This window comes from Euprymna scolopes, chromosome 2, assembly GCF_053919585.1.
Source record: "Euprymna scolopes isolate OS-2025 chromosome 2, ASM5391958v1, whole genome shotgun sequence".
Taxonomy (NCBI): domain Eukaryota; kingdom Metazoa; phylum Mollusca; class Cephalopoda; order Sepiida; family Sepiolidae; genus Euprymna; species Euprymna scolopes.
Genome location: NC_136483.1, coordinates 24020694 through 24038141, shown reverse-complemented (window position 1 = coordinate 24038141; position 17448 = coordinate 24020694). Strand labels below are relative to the sequence as shown.

The 17448-nt window shown below is 33.6% G+C and overlaps 1 long non-coding RNA gene across 3 annotated transcripts in view; it reads left to right on the top strand.

Moving 5' to 3' along the window:
* LOC145289760 (uncharacterized) overlaps window positions 1-17448 on the top strand; it is a 162672-nt gene that overhangs the window by 76112 nt on the left and 69112 nt on the right. The window contains exon 2 of one of the 3 annotated variants that reach the window (XR_013869310.1): window positions 11666-11939. This is a non-coding gene — a long non-coding RNA (uncharacterized LOC145289760). Of the gene's footprint in view, window positions 1-11665; window positions 11940-17448 lie in introns of those variants that run through there. The other 2 variants (XR_013869311.1, XR_013869312.1) reach the window with 2 other exon arrangements.

Sequence of the window (17448 nt, the reverse complement as noted above, 5' to 3'; positions counted from 1 at the left end):
TTTTATATAGATCGAGAATTGCATCAGTAGTGAGATATCTTCTCGAGCGGTAGAAGGATCCCACCATTTTCCCAGCGACCTTGGCCAAGGACTTGATGTATGTGTTCCATTTCAGATCAGGAGTAAAGATCAAACCCAGAAGCTTATCAAAACATGTGACCTCCCCTAGACGAGAGCCATCCATTTCAATTGATGCCAGATGGGGATCAGAGCGTTTATGATGTAAAGATAGAAGCTTGGTTTTAGATTTGTAGTTCTTACTTGATATGTTTATCTCATCCTGTGACTTTTTCTCGGCACCAAAAGGAAACAGAATCTAGATCCTTGTTGAGATGACCTGTCCCTGTTGTCTGGGGTATTTCACTAGTTCTCTGCAGTTCTAAGAGGTAAACCTTCCTAGTCATTGCCTTCTCCCTTATTGCTAATTGCTATCGGAGAATGCCAACAACGCTGATCAAGCATTTTTGCAGCTCAGAATTCTCTTCTCTTTGAACGCTAGCTATTCACGCACACCTTCCGACCCTTGTGGCACATCTTTCCGCGATGGGAGCCGGAGAGGGGAGATAAACAACTCTTATCTGATACGTAAAACCTAATTCCATCAGACTAATCTCAAGGGAGAAGTTTCCTTCTGTTCTAAACTATTATATCAATTACTTTACAACCTTCAAATCGCCGCCAGTTCCATGATCGTCTGCCATAGAAAGACGACTATGATGAAAATCCAAATACACTTAAATCGTTATCTTCCATTGAAAACTTACTGAATATTCACGCATGCATGTTATTCTATGGTCTTGTTAATTATTGATAGATTTACTCGTACACAGCAATTCATGATAAGAGTGGCCAAGTTTATTTTATTATCTGGACCAATGTTGATCGATAACCTGCCGGCAGTCGTGCCATGCGTTGTAAATTTCGCCTACGCCATATCTCCGAATCGATCGATTCATTCACCAGACTTTTCATTCATAATGTCATGTGTAACGTACGAATGAATGGGAAAGGAAAAAAAAGACAGTGTGTGGGTGTATACGTGTGTCTGAAAGAGAGAGAGAGAGAGAGAGAGAGAGAGAGAGAGAGAGAGAGAGGGATGGGGAGAAAACAAAACAAACAAAAAAAAGCACAAGAAACAAACAAATCAAATTACTATTTACAATGCATAAATTAATATTAAAATGCTTTCTATCTATCTATCTATCTATCTATCTATCTATCTATCTATCTATCTAATAAAGTGAAGCCGCCCAGTTTGCCGATTTTCGGCAGAGAAAAATTTCAGTCTGACAAATCACTGTTTGATTCTTACTAACCTTTATTCCATGCTGTTAAGAACAATAACATGCAATTAGAGTTAATTCTTCCCAGAAAATATTTTTACCAGGATCGGATATATTTTCGTATAGCGCTCATTATATTTCGAAGGTACTCTGTATGTTCCTGTTTTTTTTTAAGGGAGGTAACTATATATTCGTTCATTCCACGCTTATTTCCTTTTGTTTGGCCTCCCCCCAAAAAAAATCTTTAAGAAAAAAATACATAACTCTGTATTCATATATTACAGACTTGCTCTTTTTGAAGCAAAAAAAAAAAAAAAAACTTCAGAAAAAATACGACATGGATTTAAAACAAGAAAATCTAAATGAAAAGGAGGAATTAAACATGCAATCCATATAATTTTAAAACTCTGTGGATTTTGCTTGCTTTCTTACTTCCATCTTGTCTTTGACGCTCGAGCGATTTCATCTGTTAAAAAACGGGATATATATATATATATATATATATATATATATATATATATATATATATATATATATAGTAATTTATAAAATATATATGGCGATTAAACTACACTGAATATTCGGCGTTTCATCCATAAGCCTGACGAATCCTATAGTGGATGAAACGCCGAATATTCAGTGTAGCTTAATAGCCATATATATTTTATAAATTACTAACTAGCTCTACCTACGTATTGAGCACTTTTGAAGTAAATACTTAAAGTTTACGCATAAATCTTTTTATGTGAGTAAATGAAATAGTTATATATATATATATATATATATATATATATATATATGTTTGAGGTCGTGGATGTGACCTTAAACTATATCCGATGGCGAGGCCTCAGCTTGCGGGCTTCGAGGAGTGTGGAGCCACCGTTTAATTGCATTGCTCCAAGGTCCACTCTGACCCGGAGTGGTAGTACCCAACTAGGGCCCAAACTACGCGTTGAATAAAAACCGACTTGAAAAAACAAAAAATATATTCTATTAAAATATTTTTCTTCAAAATCACTGGATTCAGCATTAAATAACCTGAAAAGGGTTGATACGCCGCAAAACAAAAACAACCAAACCAAACTATATAAAAAAAGAGTAATGGCGGATCTTTTATAAATGAAAGATGCCAAAAAAAGGACGATTAAAACCAATAATTTAATTTAATAAAACGTGTATAAAGCGATTAAAATAGCACCGCGAGGGGGAAAAATGGGGGAGGTTGTTAAAGTTCCCGGAAGAGATTTAAGGCTTTTAACAATGTCTCTATCGCAATTCCTAAACTTTCTTTGTGCCGACATAAAGAAATTTTGAAAAGCGTTCGGGGAACTTTTACCCCCCCCATCCTTGGCGGTGCTATTTTAAACGATTTTACATGTTTCAATAATATTAGTTTTAATCGTCCTTTTTTGGCGCATTTCATTTATAAAAGATCCGCCATTACTCTTTTTTCGTCAATTAATATTATTTCAATGCTATCGATTTTCTCCTGATGATGACCGAAAGAGCTCTTGAGAGATTTCCGCTTATTTTCAAATGTATTTATAAATTCTTTACCTCCAAACATTTATAGTTTGGTTTGGTCGTTTTTGTTTTTGTTTCACCTGATGAGATGATGGCCGAAAGGCTCTTGAGAGATTTCCGCTTATTTTCATATATATATATATATATATATAGTTTTAATCTCACTACCATATATTAGATTCGATATAATAATCGCTAGAGAATTGTCTCTCTAATAATAAATACGTAATCTGCAAGAATTAAACTATCATATTTAAGCGTATCTTACGACCGGGCAACGCTGGGCGGTCTGCATATATATATAAGTGACCTTGTCTCTGTGTGCGTGCGGAGCGATCTCTACTATATTACTATCAATTTACTTACTTTCTTAAGTGGTCTTATGATTTTGACCAGGACTATATATATATATATATATATATATATATATATATATATATATATATATATATATATAATAGAGCTCAATAATTTAATTCGGTTGGGATTAAATTTTCTATATATAAATATTGTTATTTATATTAGTTTGAATTTTACCATTGCGTATATCAGGTAAACACCTATATCACTTGGTTTTCATTAATATATATATATTTTTTGCATGGAAGTCACCACTTATCAAGGCCCGGAGGCCACTCAGGGATAAGGGTTATTGCGTGTACAGTAATCAATAAGATAGTATTGTAGTAATCATTAGTATTGGAGATTTGATAGAGTGTCTTACTTAAGGGGGCGGTTTGTTAGGAAAACAAACAATGAGCTTCGCATTTTTCAGCCAATTAAGTAGCGGGTGAGATTATTTACGACAGTGCTCTACTCAAAGAGAGGGGAGGGGCTTAAAATATATTTGTAGTCATCGACATACAGTCCTGTTTCGTTGTATTACAACTCATCAGTGCCGCTAGACTAGCACCTCTCCCAAGCCGAGGATTGAACCTAGATCCATCGCGTTGACAGTCAGCAGTTCTACCGATCGACCCACGGGAGTGGCGCCTGTAAATTATCTCGCCAAATGTCTATCCACCACTTTTACAGTTCTCTAACCGACTGTATGATATTTATGGGAAAGAACCTGAACACAGTGCTCAAATATAAATAAATTCAATATAAGAGTATAATATTTATTTTAAAATGTTACAGAAGGTCATAAAAGCATCTGTACCGTCGGTTTCAAATTCGATATAAGAGGACCAGTTAATGGTCGAAAAATATCGATTTCTTTTCAGCCTCTGCATTTGTTCTCGCCGGAAAAGAGAACATATCGTTGAGAACAAATATAAACAGGCACCGTAGAGAATTCGATATTATTCGACAATTAACTGGTCCCTTTTATATCGGATTTGAAACCGACAGTACCGATGTTTTTATCTCCCGCTTTAACACATATATATATATATATATATATATATATATATATATATATATATATATATATATATATATATATCAGAAGTTCAGATAAGATAAGACGTCGGTACTATCAGTTTCGAACCTGATAATAGGGAACCGTTTTAGGTCCCAAAAAGATGAGATAAGAGATAGATCGGCTCTTTTTAGCCGATCTCTCTTATCTCTCTTTAACCGGAAGTTGAAAAATGCACATATATTACAAAATCTCATGCAAATCTCGTTTTAAAAACTTAAATTTCAAATGATTAAAATTAAAAAAAATGTTCGCTTTATATTTTGGACGCTAAAAGAAAAAGAAAAAGAACAGAAAAGAAAAGAAAAGAAAAAGGAAACCTGGCATATACTTAACGTTGTTCTTAATGTGTGTGTGAGGGTGCATATATATATATATATATATATATATATATATATATATATATGTTCATCACAGTATATATAGCAAGTTAATATCACTGTTAATGCATTTTTTATTTTCTTGACACCGAAAATGAAACATTCTAGTTTTACCAGGAAAAAAAAATGACAGTATACGAGTCCATCCTTTGTTATTTTATACCAGATTGATATGTCTGGGATGAGGGTCCCGTGAAACTTAAGATTTGTGCGTTTCATGGTAGATATGCGCCTGAAGACAGAATGAGGCCAGCGTGTTACTCGTTATTTAAGTCACATGAACAAGCAGAGGTACAAAAAGCAGAGCCCTTAAGATGGCGTCTTCACTTCTGGCCGTAAACATATTTTGTTTCATCGTAAAATCGAGTCTCTGTTGGAGACGCCTTAAACTATGCAACTATTTCCTTTCAACTGTTATTAGCTTAGGCCTTGTAATGCCTAATTGATTAAAACGCGAGCGACTATCTCACACAGGAGATAAATTTCTTACTTTCTGTAAAAACTTGGGTTTCATTTCTTCATAATGTCGTTTACAAAAATATGCGCATATTTATATTTAATATTTAATTGTTTAGAAATATGCAATGATAATTACTTAAAGCATTCCAATACAGTTCAATTCTAAAACACATGTAGAAATAAGCATATATATAGGAACGTGAACACAAAACTATTGCGTTATAAAGAATTGTATCATTGGAAATGTTGCAATACATTCGTTAATGTCTCATAACTAGGGCTATGACAAAAGACTATTCTTTTCATTGTTTTGACTCTCGAGTATATATCCGATACAGTTCGACACAGTTAAACAACCGAGAACCACATCACTCTACATAAAAACATATAAGGTATCAATGGATATAGACATGAGAATCAAAACAAGGAAAAGAATATGCTGTTGTCATAGCCCTACTCACAACTAACAACCCATTTCTTTGTTCAATTCATTGGTATTGTAAAAAAAAATATTTCCATTAAACTTCTACAGGAAATGAATTCTACAACATATACACATCAAGTGGTTCGTACTAGACTGAGATACATCCGCGACAATCATTCCGACAGTGGTTTTGTGAAGACACTTCTACACTATTAGAACGAAATTTCGGAAATCGTAATACTGAATTTCACATGAAAACAATGGTATCTACGTATTCGTCGTATTTTTAAGATGACTATATCCAAAAATTACGAAAATCGATAAGGTAGAAAATTATTTATTAAAGAAAATAAAAAATATAATTTGATGAAAACGATCGTAATGCGCAGGAGAGTTCAAAGGGAGGTAATTTTCCGTTTCAATTTTTAAAAAGATGGCGGCAATTTTTATCTGCTAACACTTTTTTTTTAATAATTCAGTAATATTCAGGAAATATCGACTGCATAATTTGGAACCTACCATTGTAACTTAATAGAATTAAAAAAATATATAAATAAAATAAAAAATAAAAAAAATAATAGTTAAAACCATTGTTTCTTTTTTATCTGAAAACTCCATTTATCAACTAAAAAATATCATCCCAATTCTGTAGAAGCGCTTTTGTGAGTGTAGGGCTTGGATATAATTCAATCCTAAGAGGTCCACTCTCCCAAGATTTATCTTCTCTCTGAGAAGGGGTTAGTGTATTGCAAGTTGCCTGAGGCGCTCTTATTGGTGAATATCGAGAGTCTATTCAGGCAATGTTCGTAGGCCAGGGCGTACTTAACTTAGTATACCGTCTTTACAAAATGCCAACTTAATTTGTGCCTAACCACATGCAGAAGAATCAAATAAATATACATACCAAAACATTGTGATAATATCGTGTGGTATAACTCTAGTAACACCAGGTAAATGATGAGATCGCACTCGAAACAATGTTTCATCTTAGTGTTATCCTATGATCACTCTACAAGCATTTAGACATTTTATAATTACGGATGATCCAAAATGACTCATAATCTCAATCTCTCTTGAACGTTAGTCGAGACTAATAATATTTATCTAGAAGTGACAATAGGGATATAGGCATAGAATACAAAATATCTATCTATCTATCTATCTTCTATATATCTATAAAAACAGAGATGTGTGTGCCACAGACGATTTCTGATTGGTTAATCCAATAATCACATCTCCTAAAAAACTATGGTTCGTAGGCTCTTAACTTTACCATAAAATATTATGGCTTTATTTATTGTCCATCTTGGAAGGGTTTAATTTTTTCCTAACTTGCGATTTACAAATTACAAAAATACGAAACTTACAATCTAACAATCGAACCTCCGACATCACGGCCGCCATTATGAAACTAAACTAAAAAAAAAAAAAAACGCGCGTTCACTCGTGGTCTTTTCATTTCGGGTTTGGGTACTTGTGCAGTTTTCCATTGACATTAAAAAATGGAAATATTTTTTAAAAAAATATATTGTACGTACTCGTCATGGGATAAAGTTTTCCTACAGAAAAAATCACGTAATTTCATCAAGTAGTTATTTTTTTTATAGCGAAAAAAGAAAAAAATCAACGCTACAAGCGAGTCATTATTAATTCAGCCATCTTGATTCTTAACCAAACAGAAAGTTCAAGTAGGGGGATTTCCCTTTTTTTTTTGATAGCGAGGCCAAATTTCGCGAATTTGGCCTTTTTTTTTTAAAGCAGTTTGGCCTTCAAAATTTCTGTTTGGCCTTTTTCTTCACCGATGAAATAAAAAAAGCAAATAAAAACAACGCAATAAAACTTTTAAAAATACGGCACACTTTTGTTGTTCTTGTTTGTTTTTTTTGGTAATTTTCCTTATTTTTTTATTTTTTCAAGATAATACTATTAAATGGACGCTATTATGCCAAATTAGCCCCCCCCCCAAAAAAAAATGCACAAAAATTCGAGATTTAAGGTTTTGACGAGATAATTTAGCGAATTGTCCGGACTATTGCGAGAGAACCATCCATTAGTTTTTCCTGAAATTTTGCCACAAATTGTATTTCAATACATAGATGTGCATAGTAACAACATTTTTTTGCCGAAAATTCCCGTTGCGTCCCCAGATTTCATCGGTGAAGAAAAAGGCCAAACAGAAATTTTGAAGGCCAAACTGCTTTAAAAAAAGGCCAAATTCGCGAAATTTGGCCTCGCTATCAAAAAAAAAAAAGAAGGGAAATCCCCTACTTGAACTTTCTGTTTGGTTAAGAATCGAGATGGCTGAATTAATAATTACTCGCTTATAAGACTATCAATACACACAAAAAAATATAGATTTATTTTTGGGTAAAGTTCCCCCGGGTTTTCCTTTCACTTGAGTAAATAATGGTCTTTTGTTATATATATGGCGTACTATTATCCTTATATATATGATGTTTATGTTTATATATATATATATATATATATATATATATATATATATATATATATATATATATATATAAGTGATAGTGTCTGTGTGTGTCTGTGCGTCTGTGTGCATTTCCCTACGCTAAAACTCTGTCAATTTTAAGCCTAGAGATTCAAAATTTGATATACAAGGTTCTGAGATTTGGGAAAATCGATGTGATAGGTTTTCGACAGAAATTTGGCGATTAAGTGGTCAATATTCAACAATTTGACCTTTGAGAACTCTACCAAACTCCTCCTACAATTTTGGGTCTAAACACGTGATATTTTAGATATAGATTCCTTGGACATGGATCTAACTTATTAACTTTACTTGATCCCTAAACAATAAATGTTAAGAGGCCATAATAGGGGTCAAAGTTTAAAAAAATTGACCTTTTTTTTTCTCAGCATTAACCTCAAAACACCTGGGAAACGCCGGGCACCGATTGCTAGTTTAAATAAATAAAAACATGTGTTCATAAATGTAATAAATAGAAAAATGAATGTAATACAAACCGTGAGTTTCGAGAAGAAGCAAGCAACGGAGAGCAGGACAAATAGAAAAACATTACGAAAATGGATGAGTAAAAAAAGACTTGGGAAGGAAATTAGGAGTATTCGCGTATATCATTGTCACTACTGTTATAGGATTGTTAGAGTGTTTCAAGCAGGCATGTAAAGAAGAAACCAGAAGGAGAAGCAGATCGCCCATCTTAATAAAGATGGCGATTTCTTTGCTGCTCGAGTGGGTCATTGTTTGAGCAGTTCCCTGGGAGTGAATAAATACGATAATTAGGGCAGAAGAAAAAGTGCCCACAAGAAGTTAGAAACAATGTAAAGAATGAAGAGAAAAAGATTACATAGAAGTCTGAGGGGAGTTGAGCAGCAAGATGTCTGTTCACATTACATTTAAACGTACTTCTTAAAAATATGAATAAAATATTATGGATGTTAATTAAATACATCTTTTGGTTGTTAACTAACGACCTGTATGTATATATATACACATATATATATATATATATTATATATATTTAATATGATATATATATATATATATATATATATATATATATATATATATATATATTAACCATGCCTCAGGTCAGACATGGCAAAATATATTTTCTCCTCTAGAATTATAAATGTTTTTTAATTTTTAATTTTCTTGCTTGATAAGATCAATAATGATCGAAACGGTCTGCACATCGCAGCAAGATATGATTATATTTACAAAAAAAAAAAAAAAAAAAAAAAAAAAAATATATATATATATATATATATATATATATATATTTCGTCGTTGGAAGAACCCGGATACGAGTGAACATTTTGCTCATTGACACTACTTAGGACGCGACACAAGTCCTATCTGTGCACGAAAAACGTGTCCGAAGCCGCCACAGAGGATAGTAGGAGAGTTCACAGGCTTTTCTTTTGGACTTTTTGTTTCTCCTTTCTGTCTTCTATTGTTTTCAAAGATTTTGGTGTTTTCATCTATTGTTTTATTCAAGTTCTCTTTGTTGGCTGCATTGCCTTTCCAGTTGTTGGTATCAATTTGTTCATTTTTAAGGTGGATTTGAGCCGATCTTTAAAGTGTCACTCTGGTGCGCTGCGGGATATAGTTCCAATGGCAAGTTCTGAATAAAGAGCTTGCTTGAGTAGGCGATTGTCAGACATTCGGGAAAGGAGTTCAGGCCAGCGTAGACGGTATCTTATTGCGTATTCTCTCTCTCTCTCTCTCTCTCTCTATATATATATATATATATATATGTATATTTATATATATGTATATATATATATATGTATATTTATATATATGTATATATATATATATGTATATTTACATATATATATGTATATATATATGTATATATATATGTATATATATATATATATATATATATATATATATATATATATATATATATATATATATATATATATACAGGGTGACCCCCAAAAAACAGAGGACATTCAATTGTTTTTCTGAGCATTTTACAGTCAGCGGAGAAAAAAAAGCCTAAAGACCCTAGTGTTTTGATGTGATGTTTTGAATATAATAAACTAGTTATGACCAAAGTTTCATTTCATTCAAACAAAACACTAAGAAACGGGACCTAAGTAGAGTGGCGGCCTGTTTTTTTGGTCACTATATATATATATATATATATATATATATATATATATATATATATTCGTCGTCTGCCGGGCGTTGTCGCATGAGACTCACGGGAAAACGGGATTTAAACTGCAGAAGTACCCGAATGTTTAACTTTTTATAAGCATAAGATATTGCCGTGAAAAAGAACTGCTAAAAAGTTGCCGGAAATGGTTGAGTTAACTCAGTCGTAAATGTTGTGTACGTGTGTGCGTGCCTGTTGAAGTTATAGTTGTTCGTGCACATGTACTGAAAAGGTCGGTTGATCATTTAATGTAAAGTCATATCAAAATATCGACACCATCTACAATTAAATTACTTGTAAAGAAATAAATCAAATATCAACGTGAAGAACTTAAGAAACATCTGCTCCAACCACTGAAACTCATCTAAGTATCTTTAATTGAATAATCAACTGTATATAAGAACTAGCCTGGGTGCCCGGAGTTGCCCGGGTGTTTGGAGGTGTGTGTAGAAAAAAAAGTGGTAGTAGGTAGCCAGGCTCGAACCCGTACAGCGAAGGCGGAAAAGAACATGAAAAAAAAAAAACGTGACGTCTTTGCTGTTGCGCACATCGCCAAACCGGAAGTCGCCTATGTCGAAAATTTTGGGCATACATACATACATACATACATACATACATACTCCATTCATAATACTTATATACATACATACATACATACATACATACATATAAACAGACAGATGAGATGTATATTATAGATACTAAATAAAAAGTTACTATTTCATGTATATACACACATAGTATATATATATATATATATATATATATATATATATATATATATATATATATCCACATACAGTACTGAACTTCAAATGTATTCCACTAAAAAATATCTTTTCATGAGCTTTAATGAGTCTTCGGGCCAAGATGACAGCATAGTATCTGTTCTGATACTACACTCCATCTTTTCTGTCTTGGATCACTGGAGGAGAAATCTGAGACTGAGGCAATTTTTATTTTTGTCCATATCCAGAGTTCTCCTTTTTATGGAGCTAGATTTTCCCTACATTAAAAACCGAACTTATGTATAATTCTGCCATATTTGGGAGGCAAGAGGAGTAACAGAGTCAGAACACCAGAGTTGATTGGCCAAATAAAGAATTTCATGGATAAGGACCGACATGTGTCTATAGAGACAATAAGTGCACAGTTTGACGTCAGCGTAGGAACTGTATACATAATTATTCACGAGGTACTGAAGGTACGGAAGATGACCGCGAGTGCACTAGTCCACAACTCCACCCTTGTCACAGATCTATTGATCAAGATGAGAATCCAGACAGTTCCCATATTTTATTTGGCCAAATCAATTCTGGTGTTCTGACTCTCTTACTCATTCCACACCTCTCATCATCCCTCGCAGACCTAATGCCGTCCTTGAATCTCTTATGTCACCCAAAAAATGTTTCTCGATTCATGCAAGATGGTCCAAAAGCAGTCTGAAGCATTCCATAGGTTTCTGTGGCATTTTTTCCAAGTTTAATACAGAACTTTATTGCATATCGTTTCAGACGTTGCTCCCTGTCACATTTGGTTATTCCCTATGCTTAAGGAAAATCTTAGAGGTTTTCGCTATGAGACAATTGAGAAGATCAAAGCGGCTGTGACGAGGATCACTGACACACTCACACAAGAGGACTCCCATGATGCTTTCCAGAAGTTGTTGGAACGGTATGCAAGTGGATATATGCAGCCGGAAGAGATTACTTCGAAGAAGACTAGAGTTTCATGCGAGAACTATCAAATAAAGTGACCATACGAAAAAGGGATGGAAACTTATTGAAGGTACCTCGTATATTTTTTACGTTAATTAAAAATTTATAGATTTTTGACAAATAACTGTATATGCATTGGATATGTTGCTGATTTTTGTTGTTGAACATTGTTCATTTATTTATTTCCTATGAATCAGATGTTAGCATTAGTTTCCCGGATATCTTTCTAGTTAGAATTATTTATAGAAAGACTACTTGTAGTTACGGGATTGACCACGTACAGGTTACCAACATTCATATGTGAAAGTGTTTCAGTAGAACGAACGGGATTCGAACCTGACACACCTAGGTTGTCAGTCCGTGGCGTTAACCACTTAGAGAAATGCGCAACATCGTAAGGACTTAAAACCGCGTTCAAAGAAAAAATATCTTTTAAATATTTTCCTACTTTTAAGGACGCTCCTGAGATCAGTAATTGATTCTTGGCCAATGTGTGAAGATTTACTTAAAACAAAAATTTTAATGAACAGTCACCGCTTATCAAGACCGAAATTCACTCGAGGATAAAGATTAAGGAGATGGAATGACAGCTAGTTGAAATGTAAAGAAAGGATTGAGGTTCATTAATGAACTGAACGAAGTTTGGCTATTTTCAAGTATGACAAGAAACGTGTTGCCATTTAATTGTAAGACGTCTACGTTGCAGTCTACAGGGAACTAATTCAGCGGAAATGTTTTCCATAGACTTGAAGCCATTGCGAAGTAGTTATGTTCGTGGAAATTACGCATGTAATTATGCACCCGGAGAAAGAGGTTATTTTTCGTTATGGTAACAAAACGTGTTCTTGCTGCGAACGTTTTGCAGGGGAGTAAGCGAGATAATTTCCTTAATGGCAATCGTAGTCCGAATGATCTTAATTAAATCAAAGTCTTGTCCATGCATGAACTGCAGATTAAATATATACATTGACGTGGTTACAGTTGTGACGTAGTTCTATTCGTGGAAATTTAACCTGACGCTACGCACCTGGAAAAAGAAGGGAAAGTATTTGGAGAGATTGTGCAGTTCATCTAACAAACGAAAGAAAAAAAAAAAGAGTAAGAAATGAAATATACAATACATAAATTTTACCATAGCCAATAAAAGTTACTTTTAAACCTACCTGTTTTTTTTTGTGTGTGTTTTATGTAGTTTTAAATGCTATCTATTTCATCTCTAATATTTGTTTTTTTTCAACAGGACGACAGCCTAGATTCTTTTTCATAGGAAACAAGCCGGTCGCCATTTTGGATGACAACTCGTAAAAACCGAATATTTAAGATAAAATAAAGAGCATTTAAAAGAACTTAAAAACACAAAAAGTGAACCAGATATCAAAGTAACTTTTATTAGCTATGGTATAGTCCAGTCAAAATACGACCCCCCCCCAAAAAAAACCGAGCAAATTCCAAGAAAGCGTTTTATGATTTTTTTATTACTCTTTATTACATGGATGACGTCATGATATACATATGCATTTCTAAAATGATTATGAGTGAGGACGCAGTGTGATGATGAAAATAGTTGACATTGAACTGACTCGGTAATTCAGTGATGAGATATATCTTAAAATGCACTGTTTAGAAATGTACATGTATGTCATGACGTCATTGATGACGTCATGACCTCGCCTGTCCATGTAGTTAGGTATTAAACTTTGTATAAAAATTGTTATATCAAAATATATAGTATAAAAAAAATGCAAACTCTTCTGTAAGCAACAGCTACAGCTTTGAAATATGAAAATATTGATTATTTTTAGTGCGATTTCTGTAACCGTTTTATGACGTCATAGTTAGGAGCTTTGTGGTGATCAGACTTTGGCAAACTTGTAGTATGTTGTTCCCCACTTATGATAGTAATAAAAAAAAGTAATAAAACACTTTCTTGGAATTTGTTCAGGGTCAAACTGTATTTGGACTGGACTAGTAACATTTTTCTATTGTATATTTGATTTTTGACTATTTTTTTTACGTTGGTTGGCTTCTCTGCACGATCCCCGTATATTCTTTTCGTTGCGGTAGCAAAGTAAGTTCTTGTTGTAGATGTTTTGTAAAATAAGGTGCAATATAGATTCATTTCATAACAGAAACCGTACTACAAACTATCCTAATTAAATCCAAACTCTGTCCATGAACAATAGCATAAATATGTGCATGTCCAATATTGACGTGGTTACCGGTGTGAGCGCGTGCAACTATTTTATTATGTGCGTGATGTAAAAGCAAGGCCGAGGAGGCGTACGTGCGTGTAGGCATGCGCGTAGATGCGCGTGTGTATGTGTATATGTGTTGACGACGTTATTTTCTTCACAGGTTTGACCCAAATCCTTTTCAATTCTCAACCCGTATATCCACTTCAAAATTGGTCTGTGTCGTTATTTTTTGTTTCCATTTCTGACGACAGGATGATGCAATTAGTGACTATTCTCCAACAATTAAACAAAATCCCATGTGAATAAAAAAAAAAAAAAAGTGGATAACGGAAAAAAATTCCTAACGATTTTTTCTTTTCTCACACGTTTTTTTTTTCTTTTTCTTTTTTTCATTCGCAAATGTTGCGTCATCCTCAGCTTGAAATAATAATATTCGCCTCTCATTTAACTATTTTTTTGCATCGATCATTGCTGTCAATACTACGTCAATAATCGCGTGCGCACACATGCATATATATATATATATATTTTGTGTACAGAAAGTTGTTAGTTGAGACAGGTCATTGGTACCGTCGGTTTCAAGCCCGATAATAAGGCCCGTTTAAGGTATCCTTATCAAGCTCTCTTCAGCCAATATTCGTCTATCTTATAACCGGAAGTGTGAAGTATATATACCTCGCGAATCCACGTTCAAATCTCGTTTTGTTTAATCCCCCCCCCCTTTTTTTTTTTTTACTTTTTTTTTACTTTTTTTTTTTTTACTTTTTTTTTACTTTCACACAGGTTATCAAAATCTCTCCTTGAAAAGAGCTTGTGGTGTTCCCTGGAAGCTGAGTGACAACAAGTCTCCTCAGATTTCCAGTACTCTTCATCTCTTTCGATATTATTTACAAATAAATTTGCATTATCGCAACAGCTGCTGCTATTGATTTCTGGTTGGCAGCAGCTATTGGTTTCACTGTAATTTGCGTGGCAATAAGCCTCTCCAAGCTCCCAGTTCTCTTTGCAATTATCCAACAAAGATCTGGTCAGTGCTCTCTCCTTGGTCTATCCTTCCTCCATGACTATACCTTGCTGTTTGGTCTCACTTCTTTTTTTTAGTTGAAGTGGGGTTCAGTGATGTGGTAATGGGTGGGGTTAGCGAACTTATAGATATGCTGCTTCAATGTACTTGGTTCCATGCGGCGTTTCATGTTTTGCCTCTGCAGCAGTTTGTCTGGTCCGTGCTTGTTGCTCCTGTGTATTAGTTTCCACATTCAAGGGGGTTCCTTGATATGTCAGCTGTTTTCATTATGGTTGTTCGTTGTATTTTTCCAGTCATTCCTCTGATTCCAAATTTTGCCATTCTTTTTTCAAAGTTTTTCGGGATTGTTCCTAGTGCTCCTACTATTATATTATTTTGATTTTCTTCATCTTCCATATCCCTTTCAACTCTCTGTCTAGCTCTGTGTATTTGCTGCGTTTCTCCTTTTCTTGGATATTCACCCTGTAGTCGGCTATTATTATTATTATTATTATTATTATTATTATTATTATTATTATTATTATTATTATTATTATTATTATTATTATTCAACGGAAAGAAAATAAGCTGAAAGATATGGATAGAAGACAAAGAAAACGATAACAATGGATGGAGCTCTTTACCCAAAATGTGATGTCGATATGTTTTATGTAAAAAAAAAGAGAGAAAAAAAGATGGATGAGGACTAACAGGTGTAGAATGTGTAAAAGAGAAAGAAAATAGTCTGAAAATTTACGTCTCCATTTGGAAGGACAAAAAGCTTGAAGGGCGTGTCAAAATTTGAAAAAATTGAACTAGTACGCAAGGAATTTAAGGCAATAAGTGAATAAAACGAAAGATAAGCAGATTAAGAAGAAAATGCATCGTCAATCCAGTAGAGATCTACCAGAAGCAGTGGACAAAGGAAAACCCTGACAATTATTTTCAAAATGTGACTTGAAGGTTGGAACAGAAACCCTAATATGTGCTGCACAGTAGCAAGCGCTCGGAGCAAATTATGTGAAATATCACATTAATAAGATGGGTGAATGTCCCATATGTCGACTGTGGGGACAGAAAGGTGCGAATGTACAACAGCTTGTCAGTAGTTGTGAGAAGTTAGTTCATAAGAAGTACAAGAGAGGTCATGACAGTATTGCGAGAAAAGTCTATTGGAATATATGCAAGAAAAGAGGGTTGGAATGCAGTGAAAAATGGTACAAGCATGTCCCAGAAAGAATGGTTGAGAGCGATAATGTGAAATTATTGTGGAATATGAATATCCAATGTGATAATTGATTAAAATAAGGAGACCAGATTTAGTCTTGTTGGAAAAAAGGGACACAACGCAATAATTATTAATATAGCAATGCAGGTTGATATGAATGTGGAAGAAAAAGAAAAGGAGAACGTAAAAAATATCAAGACTTAAAAAATGAAATAAAAAGATTGTGGAAGTTGAAAAAGGTAAAAGTTGTACCTGTTGTGATGGGAGACCTGGGTGAGAGGAACAAAAGGATTTGACAAGTGGATTGAGAAAATTGGGATTCATTGCAAGTACTTCAAAAGACAACCTTGTTGGGAACCACCAGAATCTTACAGAAAGTGCTGGAAGACTGAGAAAACAAGATGCGGATAGCCTATGTTTATTTGTTATGATCCGCCTATCAGTATAAAATCAGCAATACCAACAGCCAGACACAAAATGTGAATAATAATAATAATAATAATAATAATAATAATAATAATAATAATAATAATAATAATAATAATAATAAGTCTAAATAAATTGCAGGTTTCGTACATATTATTATAGAGTTAGTGTTCTATCGATTTTTATCTATATAATTATAAAACTCAAATGACCTTGTAACGGGTGTAGCAACCACACATCCGGTTTACCACTTCCAGTTGCGTATGCGTATATAAACATAAACCCATAACAGCATACACAATACACCTTTCTTGAAAAAACATTCATACATTTTCTTCTACACTACCAACATAAATAAATAACCCTCGAAAATATGTTTTTTTTTAAAATCTGGGTTGCAAATAGATTATCAACGCAACAATAAAACGTATTGTTTTACTGTGTGCTTTTTCAGCGTCCCAATTGTTTGTTCTTTTTCGCGGTTAAATTATCCAAATAATCAATTGTTAATAATTTCTCCTTTTTTATGATATCGTCATTTCCGGATTGTCTTAATTAGTTTTATTGAACTTATTATTAACATATAAATTAAATATTTGAACCAATGAGGGCATGAATGTTTGTTTAAAATAAATTAAAAAGTTACATTTTATTTTCATTCTCTATTTAAAAAAATCATTTTTAACATGGGGAGAGTGTTTTTAACTATTCTGTACTTTCAACTAAC